This window comes from Pelecanus crispus, chromosome 3 (assembly GCF_030463565.1).
Source record: "Pelecanus crispus isolate bPelCri1 chromosome 3, bPelCri1.pri, whole genome shotgun sequence".
NCBI lineage: Eukaryota > Metazoa > Chordata > Aves > Pelecaniformes > Pelecanidae > Pelecanus > Pelecanus crispus.
In genome coordinates this window covers 7,501-26,511 of record NC_134645.1, presented here as the reverse complement: position 1 = coordinate 26,511, position 19,011 = coordinate 7,501, and positions in this window count along the sequence as shown.

Genomic DNA, 19,011 nt, shown 5'->3' with positions numbered 1-19,011 from the left:
TCCTGCGCAAGCGCAGTGAATTAAAAAGACACTATAGCTTTAAAGACTATGCGATTAAACTGTTAACCAATGAAGATGAGCGCACAAAGACAGGTTAATGATTATGTATTAGATAGGTGTGGAGATTGTATATTCAATGTATAAGTAAGGGCATAGAATCCAAACTTGGTGTGCTTGATTTGTGGAATTCTTCCACCTTGCATCCTGTGCAGAATAAAGCAATATCTCCTTGCAAAACCATTTTTGGTTTTGGGAGCTTTATTTCCAGGTAACGGTTTTGGCGACCCAGATGGGACCCTGAGTTTTCGACTTCTGCGGCTCGCACCCACGACCGGGGATTGCGGCGGGAACTCCGGCGCGCACCGGAACTATTTATCCAGGGACTTCCCCGAGCGATTCCCCGGAGCGGTGAGTAATACGCCGTAGCCAAAATTAAGAGATATTGCTTAATAGTGAAAAGTTCCCCAAGTAAATTGTGACGATCGGAGCACGTGTTGGTGGAATATTGGTATTGGTTTTATTGGTATTGCAGCTGCATAAGGCTATTTGCGTTAATACGGTGACGACCGGAGCGAGCGGCGCCGGTATTGGTTGTATTACTGTGCGCAGTGGCATCGGTATTGGTTGTATTATCGTATATAATTGTTTGCATAAGTAAGAGCTCCTTTGTGTAACTTTGTGTAATTTTGGTTAAAGCTGTATTATACTGTTTGTAAGAATGGGAAATGTGCTATCCTCCCAGGAAGGGGGAATACCTAAGGCTTCCCCATTAGGTTGTATTTTAAAGAATTGGAACAAGTTTGGAGGGGATCCGCTGACACGAAAGAAATTGATAGAATATTGTAATCAGCGGTGGCCTGTCTATGCGTTAGAGGATCAGGAAAAGTGGCCAAAGAATGGAACTTTGAAATATAATACTGTATTAGAGTTGATGGTGTTTTGTAGATGAGAAGGAAAATGGGATAAAGTGCCATATGTGGATTTGTTCTTTACCCTAAGAAATGAATGGAAAAGTCGGAAGGAATGTGGGTTAGTTGTTAAGGACTCTAATAGTCTCGCTTTAGAGCAAGTGAAAAATAAGGGACCAAAACGATGCTGCTCAGCACGTAGCATCCGAAAGCGGTATAATAAGAAGTATAAGGAATCGGAAAGCGAGGAGGATGATGAGCTGTGGTTATTGACGGCACCAGGGCAAGGGAATTTGAGTAGAAATCTAAGTGAGAAAGAAAACGGAGGAGAGAATTTCAGCCCGGTAGCAGGGCGAACTAGAAGGAGGGGAGCGGCGTTGCAAGCACCCTTAAGACAGGCAGCGGGTCCGGAGGGAGAACCCGTTTGTGTCAAAGTACCCTTCTCAGTAGCTGATCTAATGGCTTGGAAGGAGATGGCTGGAACTTATAGAGAAGATCCGGAAAAGGTGGCAAAAGTATTGGAAACTATTGCGGAAAATCATAATCCAGATTGGAGAGATATTCAGGTATTGTTAAGTACTATACTGACATATGAAGAACAGAGGACCGTGTTGGTCAAAGCTAGGGAACAAGCAGAAAAGGTGCATGCCTGGGATGCTCAGGCAGGGAGATTGGAGGATCGCTTCCCAGCCACCGACCCAAATTGGGATCCTGATAATCGGGCACAAAGACTGCTACTAACCAAATACCAAAGGTTAATATTGTTTGGAATGAGGAATGCTATTCCAAAACCAAAGAATGTGTCAAAACTGTATCGGGTGGTGCAAGGGAAAGATGAGACTCCATCGGCCTTTTTTGAGCGATTATGTGAAATGGCTAGAAAATGGACCGATTTAGATCCAGAAAAGGAAACCGATGCTTTGACGTTTGTTACTTTTTTTGTGGGTCAGTCAAACCCGGATATTAGAAGGAAGTTGCAGAAGGTAGAAGGAGCAGCTGCTAGATCTATAGACAGGTTATTGGAAGTGGCCTGGAAGGTATACAATAATAGGGATGAGGAGGAAAGGAAAAGACAGGAGAAAGATCAAGTGAGAAAGGAGAGTCGCAAGGCTCAATCGCTAGCTGCTGCAATAACAAAAGGCAATCAGAATGGTAATTGGAGAAATAATGGGCAGGGATCAAGAAGCCCCCCTTAAAAGGAAATACAAAACTTCCCAGGGGCCGAGGGAATGCCAATTTTTAGGTAGAGATGAGCATGCTCTCTGCAGGCAGAGGGGGCACTGGAAAAGGGAGTGCCCTCTAAATCAAAATCAAAACCCCTTCCAGAAAGAGACTCCTCGGTTAGAGGAATTGCTTACTTTAGGTCAAGATTCCGACCGAAGGGGACCAGGGGATGACTCGAAAGTACTCCCAACAGAACCCCCGGTTACCCTGAAGTTGGGGAATGACAAAATAAATTTCTTAGTTGACACGGGGGCCGCATACTCACCCTTAAACACCTGTAAAGGTAAAACAAGTAAGCAAAGTATGCCTATTATTGGGGCAACAGGAAAAAGGGAAGTAAGGCCTTTCTTTCAAGCAATTAAGCGTGGAATTGGTAATCGAATTTTTACTCACAAATTCTTGTATATTCCCGATTGCCCGATGCCTTTGCTGGGAAGAGACATACTTAGTAAATTGAATGCCCAGATTGTGTTTGAAGGGGATAATATACAAGTACAAATACCTGAAGAAAAAGCCTTGGGGGCGCAAGTGTTTCTGTTACAGGAAGAAATACGAGAGAACTCGGAACCCGACGCTGTTCCGGAAGAACTACTGAATGCAGTAACCCCCTCGGTACGGGCCTCCGGGATACAAGGGCAATCCCATGCTGCAGAACCGGTGAACGTCATATGAAAGCCAGGGGCACGACCGGTAAGGTGAAAACAGTATCCTGTAAAATTGGAAAGTAGAAAAGGTTTGGAACCTCTAATAGAGACATTTGTAACCCATGGATTATTACGGGAATGTCAGTCGGAATATAATACCCCAATTTTACCAGTGAAAAAGCCACACGCAGATGAGTACCGGTTAGCACGGGATTTGAGGGCAATTAATCAAATAGTACAAGACATCCACCCGGTGGTAGCAAATCCATATACCTTACTGACTGCCATTAAAGAGACTGATCAGCGGTTCACAGTATTGGATCTAAAAGATGCCTTCTTTTGTATACCCTTGGAATTTGAGAGTCAAAAATTATTTGCCTTTGAGTGGGAAAACCCTAAAATGGGTCAAAAAACTCAATTATGCTGGACTGTCCTCCCTCAAGGGTTCAAGACTAGCCTGACATTCTTTGGGAATCAATTGGCTAAGGAATTGGAAAGCTGCCAGAAGGACAATAAGGGAGTGACTTTACTGTGATACGTAGATGACATCCTCCTGGGAACTCAAACACGGGAGGAATCTGTACGATACACTATTGGTCTTTTTGAACTTCTCGGGAACAATGGGATACAGAGTATTAAAACGGAAGGCACCGATTGCCCAACACACGGTCACCTGTGTGGGTTTTACCATTACCAAAGGACAGCGGAGTTTGGGGACTGAGAGGAAAGAAGCGATTTGTCAGATACCAGAACCCAGATCAAAACGAGAACTGAGGGCCTTTCTTGGAACGGCGGGGGGTGGGGGGGTGTCGATCATGGATTATGAATTTTGGACTGACCACTAAACCTTTCTATGAAGCAGCGAAAGGAACGGGAGAAATCCTGGAATGGACACCCGAGTGCTGCAAAGCCTTCCGTCAGCTAAAACGGGATTTGATGTCAGCACCGGCCTTGGGACTTCCAAATTGGGAGAAGCCATTCGAGCTGTTTGTAGGTGAGAGGCAGCGTGTCGCGTTGGGTGTTTTGGTTCAAAAAGCTGGATCCTGGAAACGCCCTGTGGGATATTTTTCTAAGCGACTGGATCGAGCGAGTAAGGGGCGGCCTTCATGTCTACGAGCTGTTGCTGCGACGGTGCTACTTATTTAAGAGGCTAGGAAACTGACTTTGGGACAAGAGATAACCGTACAGGTACCGCATGCAGTTACGACCACTTTGGAACAAAAGGGGGGACATTGGCTGTCCCCTAGCCGGATGATAAAATATCAGGCCGTGCTGCTAGAACGAGACGATGTGGAACTAAAAGTGACTACAACTCTGAATCCAGCCACCCTGATACCGCTGCCTGGAGAAACAGAATTAGAACACGATTGCCTACAAACAGTCGAACGGGTCTATTCCAGCAGGGTGGACTTGAAAGATACCCCGCTGGAACAGGCCAAACTAAATCCGTTCATAGATGGAAGCAGTCAAGCTATCGATGGAGTTCGGAGAGCAGGATATGCTGTCGCGATTGGAGGAAAGGAAATACAAGAATTAGAAGCTAAAGCTCCCCCGGCTAATACATCAGCCCAGAAGGCGGAGCTAGTAGCCCTAATAAGAGCCCTAGAACTTGCTGAAGCAAAGATTGTGAATATATGGACAGACTCTATGTATGCATTTGGGGTTGTTCATGCACACGGGGCCATATGGAAAGAGAGAGGTCTCCTTTCATCACAAGGTACACCCGTTAATTATGGATACTTAATAGGAAAATTGTTGCCAGTTATCAACTGCCCAAGCGAGCGGCAGTTACGCATTGTAAAGCTCATCAATTTGGGAACGCTCCTGAAGTAGTTGGAAATCGACAAGCGGATTTGGCGGCTAAGAGAGCACCAGCAGAACAGGTCCTTGGGATATGGCCTGAAAAATATGAAAACCTGAAGGGATCACCAAACTATAATCAGGAGGACAATCAGTTAGCTAAATTGCTTAATGCAGAAAAGAATCGAGACGGATTGGGGATTACAAACGATGACTGAGCGGTAGCGACCCCAACTGTTATGAGAGGATTCGTGGAAGAAGAGCATAAGAAAACACATTGGGGAATAGAAGCTGTTATGGACAACGTTAAACTTTATGTTCTAAGCATAGGGATGGGAAATGTAGCCAAGAGCATCATTCAGAAGTGAGAAATCTGTCAGCGAAACAATCCGCAAACACAACTTAGACCTCCGCCTGGGAAAACTAAAAAGGGAAATACAGCAGGCAAGTATTGGCAAATAGATTTCTCAGAACTTCCCAGGCAAAGCGTGTATCGGCATCTATTGGTATCGGCGGATACATTTTCCAGGTGGCCAGAAGCTTTTCCCTGTCCCACCAACCAGGTTAGAGAGGTAGTTAAGGTATTATTGAAAGAAACGATACCGCATTTTGGGATTCCAATTGGAACGCCCTCAGATCGAGGACCACATTTTGTAGCAAAGGTACTTCAAACATTAGCAAAAATATTCAAAATAAAATGGGATTTACATCCACCGTGGAGGCCGCAGTCTAGCGGACAGGTAGAAAAAAATGAATCAAACAATTAAAAGACAACTCAATAAAATTTGTCAGGAGGCACAATTGAAGTGGCCAGATGCTCTCCCATTAGCATTGTTGAGAGCAAGGATTACACCGAGATCTAGAGAAAAGGTTAGCCCTTTTGAAATATGATAGGGGAAACCTTACCAAAGTATAAACCATGAGCCAGGATCTATAGAATTAATGGGAAAATAGTACCTTAAGGAATATTTGATCTCTCTAGGAAAGGTTTTGCATTCTCTCTACAGGTACCTACAGTCGAGAACAACTTTGAACTTAGATACCGCAGTCCATAAGATTCAACCAAGAGATCGTGTCTATCTGAGAACCTGGAATCACGAACCTTTAAAAGAACATTGGAAAGGACCCTTTCAAGCGCTCCTGACTGCGTATACTGCAGTCAAGCCTGACAGAATAGGACCGTGGATTCATTACACCCGGATTAAGAAGGGTCTTCCGCCAGATAAGTGGACTGTGGAAAAACCAAGTGAAAGCTCTCTGCGGTTAACATTTAAAAAGAACAATTCATGAATCGAACGTGGAGTTTGTGGGTATTTTGCCTTAAACCAGACTGTAAACAAACTTGGGTTACCTTAGGCCTAGCTACTATTACAATACAGAATAGAACGGTACTAGATATGATATTAGTCTCTCAAGGAGAAGCATGTACCATTATTAACAGCGGTTGTTGTACCTATATTGACCAATCAGGAAGGATAACCACGGATTTGAATAAGATTTGGGAACAAACTCGGGTTTTTCATGAAATTCAGAAAGACGACACGTCCTTAGGGTTTGGGTAAGTTTGGAAACGATTAACTTCCTGGATTCCGGATTTATCTTTGTTAATTAGGAAAATAATTGGATTAATAATAGTTGTAGTGATTTTGTTAGTGTGCATTTATGTTATTATTCAATGTGTAGTTGGGTTTTGTAGGAGAGGTAGAAGTCTCAAAAGAAGATTTTGAAACTTCTAAAGGGGGGAAATGTTGCCTTTAAGTAGTAGATTTTGCTATAGTAGCGAAACCAGGACAGTTAGGTAGCACCTGTGGTATTGCTAGAAACGAAGCCCAACCCTATAGCATTTTGGTCTTTTTTGATAGGATGCTAAAGCACATAATTTTCATTAGCAGCATTGTTATTGCATGTAAGAAGCTGTTTTCCTACATAGCTTAGTATAGCATCTATCTTTTTCTATTTATACTCTAGATAAATGAAGTTTAATTTCCTACCCGGTCACATTGCTGATGCCGTAGATGTGGTAAAACAGCAGATACTGTCGTTTCTGGCGAGGGCCGCTTCCTCTCTTCAGCGCTTTGCACGCTGTTATCTCCTGGCAGGTAAGGCAAGCCCTGTTGCTCCTCCGACAGCCTTTATGCCTTCTGGTGTTTTGCCCCTCCCCTCTCCCAGGTGATTGTGGGTGGGGTGGTGGGCGGGGCCTGGGGTATTTAAGCCACAGCCTCGGCTCAGGGAGCTCATTCTGTTCCTGGGCTTCTGCAGTATCAGCATTTGCCTGTTTTTTCAGGTAATAGGATTTTTTGGGCTTTTTTTATGTGTTTGGGCAGGTATCTTTTGAGGTTTAAAGAAGCAGAGGTGTTTGTTTGAGGTAATGAATTCAGGGCCTGTTGATGTTCAGCTTCATATATAATAGAAAGTATGTTTACATCTGTCTTTTTTTTCTTTCTCAGTTTGATAATTTTGTATCAGGTTTTTAGGGGTGGCTAGTTGCCTTAACAGTAATTATTTTTTTTTTAATTGTAAGTACTTTGTGTTTTGCTGGACTTGCTGACTTTGTTCAAGGCATAACTTTGTTAATTAGTTGGTTTTGCTGTATACCATGTAAGTTACTGATATTATGTCTTAATAGGACTGTTAATGAAATGACTTAGTTATGGGTTCAGATGAGCCTCTTATACATATCTTTATATAGAGTTTAAGCATTTCTCAGGAAAGCGGCAGGGATGTAGGCCATAATGCTTTTCAGCATAGGGAACAGCTTACTATCTTTCCCAATTGTCCACAGAGTACTAATTGACTGTTGGGATCTTTATCGTTCATAGTAGATTTTACTTATATTGTAGGTGTTGGGACTTTGCTTATTTTGCAGGCTTGTGACAGAGCACAGAGTCTATGGGAAGATGCAAGATGGGAGGTGGTCACAGCATGCAGGATAGGGATTTGAAGAACAGCTCCTACGGAGCAGTTGATAAAGGGGGTTTAGGAGTGCAAATACAGGGCAAGAGTTGTCGGGCAGGAGCGGCCTTCCTTCCTTGACAGTTCAGGAGAGGAGAAGGGGCTTCTAAAGTTTTGGGACCGGGGGACAGTTGGGAAAGGGAGGCGGGTTCATCAGCATTTCTCAGATGAGTTTCACAGTTAGTTTTGGGGGTCAGTGAGGCCTGTTCTGTTTCAGTCTTGCCACAGCCGATGGCAGGTGTGACCGCATTCACGTGAGACACGGTGTGAACTGCCTGGGCCACTGTGTAGCTTCACGTGGCTCTGAGTGTTGGATGAGGCTCATCTCGGAAAGCATTAGCTGCATTAAGGTATGTTAAGATATATTCTCCAGAACTGAGGTCTACGTTTCTCTGCCTCTTGGCTGTTTCACTTCCTGATTTAATTTTCCTGTCCATCCCTTCACTGTTGGTCCCTGTGTCACGGTCATTGCTACTTACAGGCATTGACTAGGCATATTTTTTCTGTGCAGGCTTGTGTCACTGTCTGACCTGGTATTTCTTTAAGAAGATGCATCTTAAGTGCCCTGGTAACAGTCTCCACCCAGGGGTTCATCTCTTATTACAGTCCTGGGCACGTGAGCTTTTTCTATTACCCTGACATTCTTTTCTCTGCAAGTGCCCCATGAGGTCTGCTCTAGTGTCAGTAATGGCAGTTATGTTCTATGGTCCTTGTTCCTCTATTGTGTTTTTATTGTCAGCTTTTGTAGTTGTAAGGTGTCTATCTTAGATACTTGAGCCCGCATGTCACGCCATGGTGATTTTTCTGTTGGATGACAGGCTCGGTAATTCCATAAGGGGCTTTGTAGGTAATTAGGGCTTTTGGTTGAAGAGTTTATCTCTGGTTTTGCAGGTTCTTTGGGAGCTGCCTTTGGAAACGGGTGAGCCTGTGAGGTGAGTTGTGTAGTAGTGACGAGGAGCCGGGGGCCGGTGACTTATTGCAAGCACAATGTTAATTTTGTCTCTTGGTGTCCTAGGCACCTCAAGCGACAACAGCGACAGTGTCCAACTCTGGAATCGGAGCGGAGATCCGAGGTGCGTCTGAGTTGGGGGATGTTGCGGGAAAGGTCCGTGTTCGTCGATGCGACACTGGCTGGTGCCACTGCGTGCGTGGCTTGGTTTTGTTTTGCAGAAGATGGAGAGGAGCCTGGCGACGGGAGGATTAATCCAGTGGGCTGACTGTGGCTGCGGTTGTCGAGGATGCATGCGGACTCCCGGCCGTCTGAAAGCTAAGTTGAGGCACCGGGGCTGGAGAAGAGGGGTCGGTGGGGGGAGGTGGCGAGGTTGGCAATTGCAGGGGAGGGGTTTCAAAGACAGTGTAGGGGAGGGGGATGTCCAAGGATGGTCCCCTTTGGGCAGGTCAAGGGAGCAGCGGCTTACCCGTCAGCACGATGTTAGGGCGTGCCGGGCAGGGCGGTTCCAGCCTGTCTGTGTCATTTGTGTGGTCTGTCTTCTGTGTCTTAGACTTGCCTTGCCTCCTGGCATCCTGTTTGCGCTCGAGGGGTGTGCCACACCCCTCGGAAGCCACCCCTACGGTCTTGAACCCCTGCATTAGAGGGGTTTTGAACCCCTGCAGTCATTGGCATAGCACCCATCCGGTGCTTCTGTTCTTGCACTATGAGCTTAAAGCGTGGATCGGTCTTGCATCTCGGAAGTTTCCGGATGGTTCTCTTCTGCGGCGGCGTTCCCGGCTGCGTGAGCAGTTCTGCTCCGCAGGCGCCCGTTTCTGTGGAGCGGGATTTCTTCCCTGCGTCGTTACGTTCTTAGGTCTTGATGCCAGGCTTCTTGCGTGTCCATCTTGTCAGTACTTCTGGGAGTAACTTGTTGTCACGGGCCGTGACGTTCTGCTCTCTGTGGGGGCTCACCGTAGAGCCCCCTCGCATCGAGGTCCCGCAGTTCATCTTGCCTGACGCCGTCTTCCGTTCGGTTGTCATCCTTCTCGCCGAGAGTTTTCTCTCGCCCTTGAGCCGCGTTGCTTGTAGCGTTCCGTGGAGTGTCAGTCGGGGGGGGGGGGGGGGGGGGGTGTGGGGGTGTGTGCGTGCGTGTGTGTGTGTTTGGCTTGGAGCTGCCCTGCCCGGGGGTGCAGAGTCGGGGGCAGGTGGAATAGCTGTGAGAGTCGAGGATTAGTATGTCCCTTTGCCAAGACTGTTGAGGCAAAGGTTGTACGGTCATCTAGGATCGAGTAGCCGTTAGCAGCTTGTGCGGACAGCTCTCTAGAGAGCCGTGTGGGGAGGGGCCGTTTGGGGCTAGTGAAGTAGGTGCCACCTCAAAGGTGGCAAGGCATTTTTCTGTGTTGTACCTCAACGAGGGTTTTGTTTCGGTTTGTTTAATGGCAGGCTCTAGTTGGGCTCTAGATGGCATTTTGATATGGGAACAAGACCTCTGGAATGGTCAAGGTATTGCTCTGCATCTGGGTGACTCGTTTCATGTATTCTTGGCTTTGCAGATGCAGAGCGATGAGGTGTGCACCAAGGGGCGGTGCGGAAGAGCCGAGCGATGTGCTGTAAGAAGGTGGGTCGTTGCATGGTATTAGAGGGTGGAGGTGACTGCTGGCTATGGGACTACAGTATGGATATTTTTTTTTTAACTTGCAGGTCCAAAGCGAGGTGCGACGAGGGCACCGGAGCAGACTCGGGGGAGGTGAGCGGCAATTGGCGGTGTGAAGTGGCGGCTCTTTTTCCAGGTGTTGTGTTACCGGTGAAGTTCTCGGCAACCCCTGTTGTTTGGGTGTCGCAGGTGGTGCGGCAAGCCTCGATGCGGCCACCCGACCTGACGGAGGCTGGGCGAGCTGTGGAGGCAAAGGGGGCCGAGACGGGGATCGGTGCGGGCGGGCTCATGTTGCCAGCGGTGTCTCGGCATGTTCCTTTTTGCTTGGCTTTGTTGCAGGTGCAGCACGCAGGCTCGGAGGGGTGACGCCGCATGCTGACGAGCGGTCCGAGAAGGTGAGGCGGTCGTGGGCCGGGGTGGACTCTGATAGCGTGGCGTCATTATACGGCAAGTCGGATGAGGTGTTTCTGTTTTTCATCTTGCAGGTGCTGTGGGGGCTGCCTTTGGACTGGAGGAGCATTTGAGGTGAGCTGGGTAGTAGAGAGGAGGAGCCCAGGGCCAGTGACTTCTCGCAAGCGTAACGGTATCTGTGTCTCTTGGTGTACCCTAGGTGCCTGAAGCGATGACAGCGGGAGCCTCCGACTCCGGAATGGGCGTGGAGCACGGGAGCGGAACGCCGCGGTGCGTCCGAGTTGGGGGATGTTGCGGGAAAGGTCCGCGTTGACCGATGCGAACGCTGGCTGACCGGCGCCGTTTGTGTGCGTGGCTTGGTTTTGTCTTGCAGAAGATGGAGAGGGGCCTGGCGACGGGAGGATTAATCCAGTGGGCTGACTGTGGCTGTGGTTGTCGAGGATGCATGCGGACTCCCGGCCGTCTGAAAGCTAAGTTGAGGCACCGGGGCTGGAGAAGAGGGGTCGGTGGGGGGAGGTGGCGAGGTTGGCAATTGTAGGGGAGGGGGATGTCCAAGGATGGTCCCCTTTGGGCAGGTCAAGGGAGCAGCGGCTTACCCGTCAGCACGATGTTAGGGCGTGCCGGGCAGGGCGGTTCCAGCCTGTCTGTGTCATTTGTGTGGTCTGTCTTCTGTGTCTTAGACTTGCCTTGCCTCCTGGCATCCTGTTTGCGCTCGAGGGGTGTGCCACACCCCTCGGAAGCCACCCCTACGGTCTTGAACCCCTGCATTAGAGGGGTTTTGAACCCCTGCAGTCATTGGCATAGCACCCATCCGGTGCTTCTGTTCTTGCACTATGAGCTTAAAGCGTGGATCGGTCTTGCATCTCGGAAGTTTCCGGATGGTTCTCTTCTGCGGCGGCGTTCCCGGCTGCGTGAGCAGTTCTGCTCCGCAGGCGCCCGTTTCTGTGGAGCGGGATTTCTTCCCTGCGTCGTTACGTTCTTAGGTCTTGATGCCAGGCTTCTTGTGTGTCCGTGTTGTCGGTTCTTTTGCAAGTAACCTCTTTTAAAGGAATGTGACAATCTAGTCTTTTTTTGAAGTTGCTATATATATTCCCTATGTCACGGTCTGTCCGGTCATATTGAGTGTCCGTGTCTTCTGTTCAGGTGTCATCCTTCTCGCCGAGAGTTTTCTCTTGCCCTTGAGGACCATTGCTTGTAGTGTTTTTTGGAATGGCAGTATGTGTGTCTTTGGCTTGGAGCTGCCCTGCCCGGGGCTGTGGCATCAGGGGCAGGTGGAATAGCTGTAAGAGTGCAGGGTTAATATGCCATTATCCCTAGGATGTTGAGGCAGAAGTTGTATGGCCATCTCAGATGGAGTAGCTGTCAGAAGCTTGGGTGGTCAGGTCTCTGAATAGTGTTTCTTGGGCCTGAGCTGAGTTATGTGGGAGGGGCACTTCAGGGGTAGTGAAGCTGATGCAATCTTAAAGGTGTTATGGCATAGTTTTCATGTGGTGCTTAAATGGTTTTTTGGGGGTGTGTTTTTTTAATACTGGCAGGATGTGGTTGGGCTGTAGATTGTATTTGTAAATGGGAATCAGACGTCTGGAATTGTGAAGGTATTGCTCTGCATCTGGGTGATTCATCTGATGTTTTTATTTTTGCAGAGGCATGAGTCATGTACCGGTGACTGACAGTGGAGGTGAGCAGAGTCACTTAATATTGTTTTGAGGCTGCTCTTCAGAAGTTTTGAGCAGTTGCTGGGATTTGCTGATATCCTAGAAGGTCTGAAGATGACTATTGTTGCTGCTATCCATATGAAGGGCCTTAAGCAGGATCCAGGAAATTACAGGCTCATCAGTTGTGTTTTAGTCACTTGGAACTTTGGAATGAATGCTCCTGGGGGCTATTGCGAGTCAAATGAAGTGCAGGAATGGACAAGGTAGCACAGAATCACCAATTGCAAATACTTCTTCACAAAGCTGATGGCTTTCTGTAAGTAACCCACTCGCTTGATTTGTGGCCAGCAGCAGCTGTTGCGTACCTTGATTTCTCTGTGATTTTTGATATGTTTTCCACAGTCGCCTCCTCAATTTTCACAGTGAGTACAATTGGCCATTGGAATAGTCTCCATAGGGAAGCGGTGGATTTTCCAACACCGGACAGTTAAGATTTGGCCAGACAAGGTGCTGGGCCATCCTGCCTAGACTTTGTTTTGCCAAGAAAGGCAGTACCAGATGATCCTTGACATGCTTCACCAGCTGGTATTCTACATTTAAGGTAGGTCATACTGCAGCGTCGGAGGGAAGAGGAGTCTTGTTGGTAGATGACCATGTGAAGGTTGGTGCATGGGAGTTTTTTTTGGTGGGGTGTTTTTTGAGTCTGTGAAGCAATGAGCAAAGCGGGGTATGGACTGTGGTGGTGTGTGCCCCTCAGACTTTTTTTCTATTTGAATGCTTTATCACCTCATATATTACTGCCTGACCATGGCCTTGTGTAGCGAGTTGTTCAGTTGGGTGTCCCTTAATTGTATCAGAAACTTCGATGTGGCTGATGAGGAGACCAGCCCTGTCCTTATCAGAAACTGTATTATGGTTCATGAGGGGAGTGAGAACAATCAGTTCCCCCTAACAGACTTAAAGCAGTGTGATATCCTGATTAGTGGAATTCTAGTAATGAATGACCTGGATGGAGGGTCAGATGGAGACTTAGAAAGACTAAAGCCAATCATCTCAACCTTCCGTAAAACAGCAGTCCTAGGTGAGTTCCTTTGAGCTGTCCTGGACCGTAGCGTCCCTCACCAGCGTTCCCTCTGAGCGGGATGCCTCTCGGCACCAGCAAGCTAAGAGTTTGCTACCATTGGAGGTGTATCGTTGAAGACTGCTGGCGGAGCCTGGATTGAAACCCTTTGCTCCTCGAGGCTCAACACTCGCCCATTGAGAAATGTCAAGACATTTGATGTGAATACTTTACTGAACTCAAGGGGAATTTTTAACAGGTATAGCTTATACGTCGTATATGTATGTGTATAGATACATGTTTTCATGTCTATGTGTATGCACGTGTCAATCAGTTTAAGTTCTCTGTAGATGTATGATTTAATTACAAAGGGATTTCCATACTGCTGCCTTATCCTTATTGCTATAAACCGTTGACCAAGTCTGAGACAAAGATTGGACCTAGCCGCCCCTAGACTCCTGTCTGAGGAGGAGTTTAGAAAGCAAGGGGGTCTATTCTGAACCTCGTGACTCAACGGGAGGGTCCTCCTTATTCCCTGCAGACACAATGTCTCTCACTCTGGTGTTACCTAACTGTCTTTTCTGCACTTATTCCATGTACTAGATATACATGTATATATATATTATCCTTATTCTTGTAAACCGTTGACCAAGTCTGAGACAAAGATTGGACCTAGCCGCCCCTAGACTCCTGTCTGAGGAGGAGTTTAGAAAGCAAGGGGGTCTATTCTGAACCTCGTGACTCAACGGGAGGGTCCTCCTTATTCCCTGCAGACACAATGTCTCTCACTCTGGTGTTACCTAACTGTCTTTTCTGCACTTATTCCATGTACTAGATATACATGTATATATATTATCCTTATTCTTGTAAACCGTTGACCAAGTCTGAGACTAAGATTGGACCTAGCCGCCCCTAGACTCCTCTCTGAGGAGGAGTTTAGAAAGCAAGGGGGTGTATTCTGAACCTTGTGACTCAACGGGAGGGTCCTTCTTATTGCCCACACCTGCAGTCCCTCTGTGAATCATTAAAACTCTGTGTAACTTAATTTGCCTTTATGCAATTCTTACATGTAGTAATAGAGTGCACCTTGCCATCTTTGACTCTGTAACTAAGTCCTTGTTTTGATCAATTTTGTCTGATTGCTTTGTTAATCACTGATGACTGAGTGCTATTAAGACATTCCAATCAAATATTGCCATGTGCTACAGTTAAAATCTCATCTGTTATTACATCAGTGTGTGATGTTACTCATTGTAGATGAAGTCACATAATTATCAGGATTCATAAATGTTTATTTGTACCATGGACATGGGAACTGACTCAGACCAGGTGAGTAATGATTAGCAGGCTGAAGTAGCAGTTACTTTTCAGGTGTCGTGTTGTCAGAAGTTAAGTGTCGCCTGTTGTTACGGTTTGACGCACGGTACACGAGCTTCGACGTGGCCGCTGCGAACGACAGAGGCCAGGTGCGCAATCGGACGAGGTAAAGGAGCGGGAGATGGGAATTGCCGCAGGCAGGCCGTGGTTTTGTGAAGTATCTCGGCACGTGCCTGTCGCTTTGGTTTTTTCCACGTGCGGCAGACAGCGTCGGAGGGGCGTACCAGCAGGTAAGGAGCGGTAGGAGGTGGTGAGGCGGTTGTTGACTGGGTCACCACGTAATAGTAAAATGTTATGTGGCACCTTGGTTAGGAATTTCCCTTTTGGTATTTTGGGAGCTGTGCTGGCCGCCTTTACAATTGGATGAGCAGTTCAGGTGATCTGGGTCACACTGCAGAAGAGCATGGGGCTGTTGCATAAGTGTGGTTTGGTTTTTTGTTTGTGGATGGATTCAGAGCTCTGGCCCTCTGTAAGATAAACTGAGGGACCAGGCCTGGGCAGGGACCAAGGTTGGGAATTGCCGGGAGGAGTTTTAAAGTTAGTGTAGGAGAAGGGGCCGTCCAGGAATAGTCCCCTTTGGGCAGGTAATCGGCGCACGTTCTGCGTCAGCACGATGCTCGCGTGTGCCAGGCAGGGCGCTTGCAGCCCGTGTCTGTCCAGTTGTGTATTTTCTGTAAGTCTGTTTTGTGTGTCTTATACCATAGCTTTGTTGGGTATTGATGTCTGTGGGTCTTTGATCAGTAGGCACCTCCATAGCGCTTCTATGCGTCTCAAATGGATCAACGCATCAGGGTAGCACCAGTTGAGTGCTTTTTATCTTGCCATTGAAGCGTGGACAAGTCTGGCAAGCATTCCATCTTAGATGGTTGTGAGCGCTCATCTATTGCGGTGGCAAGCTGGGTGGTGACTGTAGCTCTGCTCTTGAGAGTTCTGTTTCCACAGTTGTCTTTAGGGGTTCTGTCCTTGCGTCCCTGACGGTCGCGGGTCTTGACCGCGTCCCTGACGGTCGCGGGTCTTGACCACCATCTTCTCCTGCATCTAGTGGTCTGGATTTGATACTAGCTTTATGTCATGGGCTGGGGCCGTTGCCTGTCTTTTCCAGGGATGCTATAGACCATTTGTTGCATGCCAGCACTATGGGACTTGTCTGCCGGAGGCTTATTTCCTACGGGCATCATGCTTTCTTTAGCGTTGCGTATCACGGTCACGTTGGTGGTGGTGTCTGTGTGTTACATGTCCGTGTGCTGGGGTCAGAGCTGCCCTGCCTGGTAGAACAGTTTTATGGCAATAAGGTTACATGTTGATATGGCAATAGTGTTCAGGCAAAGGCTGTACAGTCCATTTATGGGTCAGTAGCTGCTGTCAGCTGCCCCAGTTTACTTCCATTGTGTTTTGTGGGAGCTCAAGGTAGGAGTCTGGACTGTGGGGAGTGGCAGTTTTCCCAGTAGCTGAGTGGGTTGAATTTTGAGTCATGTATATGCAGGGCCAAATATATGGGTGTGGGGTTTGTTTATTGTTAGCTGTGGTTAGAAGATGTATGCAAAAGTAAAACAGACTTTTAGTCTTGTTAAGCTGTTGGTCAGCATTCAGGTGACTTGATTTACATGGTTCAATTAGCACGGCTTGTTTGGACGGAGGTTGTCCAGGCTGGGTTTTTGGATAGCTAGTAGCTATCACCAAGGAAGGGCGTGCAGTCGCTTTTGTTGCATTTTGCACGTGCCTCCAGGCGATTTGGATCCCTGGAGGAAATCCTGAAGCGTGTGTACAAATTAAGGCGAAGAAGGAGCAGGACCGGAATGTGTTGTGAAGAAGGTGCACGGTGAGATGGTTCCGGGGATAGCCTTTAGAACTGGGGTGCTCTGTCATTGTGGCAGGTGGGTTGTGAAACAAATGCGTTTTGAGTAAGAGGCGGAGTGAGCGGTTGTTGAAGGAGTGTTAGTTTCTAAAAGTGTATAATGTTGCATGTGTGAAGTAGTTTATTGCAGGTTGCATTTAAGGTTGAGAGTAGTTTTTTTTAAGTTACTAATTAAAAAAAGAAACCTCAGGTGGGGGATTTGTCTTCTGTCCCCTGGCTGTGGTTTTTTTTTCCATCAGGTCCTGCGTGCTCTCTGAGGTGATGGTTATTTCCAATGCTTGGGTGGAGGTTGGGCTCGGGATGGGGTTTTGGCAGGGAGGGCGATTTTTGAGGCCCCTGGGAAGGGCACTCCTGGGGAGCACTGCAGGCCAGTGGTAGAGTTGCATGTGTTGAGAGGGAGGGTTAGTTGGTCTGGTAGTCGAGTGGTGTGTTTAGAATGTACCTAACATGGTATGGTTGTGTGGTGGGGTTTTATTATTGTTTGTTTGCAGGTTGCATGTGGAGTTGTGACTTTTTTTTTTGCAGGCAAATAAAAGAAATGATAATAAAAAAACCCCAGCCGGGGGATTTTTTTTTTCTCCCCCGGCTGGGTTTTTTTTCCCCTGTCCCGGCCACTCTGCGAGGCGATGGTCATCGCCAATGTTTGGGCGGAGGTTGGGCTAGGGCTGGGGTTTTTGCAGGGAGGGCAATTTGCGAGGCCCCCGGGAATGGTGTTCCTGGGGAGCACTGCAGGCCGGTGGTGGAGCGCATGTGATGAGAGTGAGGGCCGGTTGGTGCACTAGGTGAGTGGTGTGTCTAGAATGTATCTAACCTTGTATGCTTGTGTGCTGGGCTTTTATTGGTGTTTGTTGGCATGTTGCGTGTGGAGTTGTGAATTAGTTTTGCAGGCATTTACGAGAAACTCTAGTAAAAAAACCCCGGCTGGGGGAATTTTTTTTTTCTCCCCAGGCTGGTTTTTTTTTCCCCGAGTCCTGGCCGCTCCGTGAGGCGACGGTCATTGCCAACGTTTGGGCGGAGGTCAGGCTCGGGCAGGGATTTTTGCAGGGAGGGTGATTGTTGTGGCCCGTGGTAACGGCATTCCTGGGGAGTACTGTCCTGCAATGTGATGTTTGCCTGGTATTGCCAAGAGTTATGTCATCTAGGCAGTGGTGATGGGAAGATTATTGACAATCTTGCAGTTGACGGGTGTGTGGAATTGGAATAGGTAGATAGTGTTGAAGAGGGCCAGCTTGTGAACTAGGTGGGCTTAGCTGTATTGTGTATTGGTAGGATTGTAAGTTGTTATGAGGGGCTTTGTAGTTTCTGATGTAATGATATCATTTGATTTTTTTTGTGTATGTGGTGGCCTGGAAGCAGAGACTCTGAGAGGAGCCGAGTTGGGTCGCTTTCTGCATGGGAATAGAAATTGCGGAGATTGTGTCGCTTTGAAGAGAAAAAGGTAGAGATGTAAAGCTTTAGACTGAGTACCTAACAGGAGTGAGACATGTGGAAAATGTTACTAGGTAGAGAGTTTGAGGCACTAAGTAGTTGCAATGTTAAGGTAGTGGTGAATCTTTAGAGGTCAAATATGCTTAAAACCCAATGAGTACAAAGTGAGTAAAGGTAATTGTAGCAAGCATGTGGTCAGCTGGAGAGTAAGTCATATTTGTAGTGTAAGAACACTATAGGGCTGAAATGTAAAAAATGAGAATAGACAGCTTGCTTGGAGTGCGCAATGGACCAATGTAAATGTAAGGTAGGTTAAAAAAAAAAAACAGCCATAAGGTATCTGTGTCAGAATTGTGATAACAGGAAGTGAAAGCGCAAAGATAAGCAGGTGTTTTGGCACCTAGATGTACAGGTAGGTCTTTAGAGGGGGGGAAAAAAAGATACTGTTACCAGCATTGAAGGCTGTCACCTGGGGACTATTGCTGCAATACAGTTTATAAATGATAATTTACAGGAGAAGTAGGTGTCAGAGGGAGAGTTGTCGATACCCATAGAGAAATGTAGCCATTGCAAGGTTAAAAGAAAGGATATGCATTTCCGGCTCCCAGGCACATCTCAAGTATGCGTAGTTGTGTGAAGGTTTCATTTGTTTTCTATGACTTCCTGTAGTTTTGAAGAGCAGTAGAATACTACTTGGGCATAATCGGTGTGCTGTCATTATCGTAGCGTGTGGAGAGAATAGCAGGTATGAATTGTGTCTGAGTGGTACTGTAAGAAAAATATCAAATGAGACAGTAATGATGGCATGTGTTTCATTATAGTAATGTATTGTGAGCTAATTATGGTTCTTAAACGTCTCTGTATGATGCTTTTAAGGTATAAGGAAACAAACGAATAAGAGTTTCCATAAAGTTTTGTTTGTTCTGTTTTGTCTCCTGTGGTTTTTTGTATGTGTTTTGGTGGTTTTGTCTGTCTTGTCCGTGTGGATGTCTGTGTCTTTGGATTGTGTGTGTGTCTGTCCTGGGTCTGAATCATTTTGTGTGTGTGAATTTTTTTTGGGGGTGTGAGAGTACGTGTGTGTGCTTGTGTCTTTTGAGCATGTGTCTGCCTGT